We start from the raw sequence: 459 nt of genomic DNA on the forward strand, positions 1-459 counted from the left end.
AAAGTGCCTGACCCAAATTCATCTCACCAGCGGGTTCAGTCTGACGGCGGAGCGAGTGGGAGGAGCCCGTCACTGGAACATCAGGATAGGTTATCTGTACGGCTTCATGTGACTTTGTACGCCGCCACTGCCGATGATGGCGCCATTAACAACAATAACTGATCGCGGGTGCGATGCTCTGCAGACACGTCGTTGATACAGATTTTATATTTAATGAATGTCGGCGAACTTATTACGATTGCTTCGGGTGGACGATGCCTTTAAATAATCCAAAACAGCCAATCAGATCAAGCCCCGCCCCCTAGAGCTTTACAACTTTTTAATGTATTGATCACAGACATGATCGGTAATGGCTCCGCTCAGAGGGGATACAATGTATCAGGTAAGTCGATCGGCTATATGACCGCAGAGATGTCTCCGGCGCCCCGGCACCAATGTTCTGACAGGCGGAGGTTTGTT

Source organism: Nanorana parkeri, unplaced genomic scaffold, assembly GCF_000935625.1.
Source record: "Nanorana parkeri isolate BGI_ZX_2015 unplaced genomic scaffold, ASM93562v1 scaffold1997, whole genome shotgun sequence".
Taxonomy (NCBI): domain Eukaryota; kingdom Metazoa; phylum Chordata; class Amphibia; order Anura; family Dicroglossidae; genus Nanorana; species Nanorana parkeri.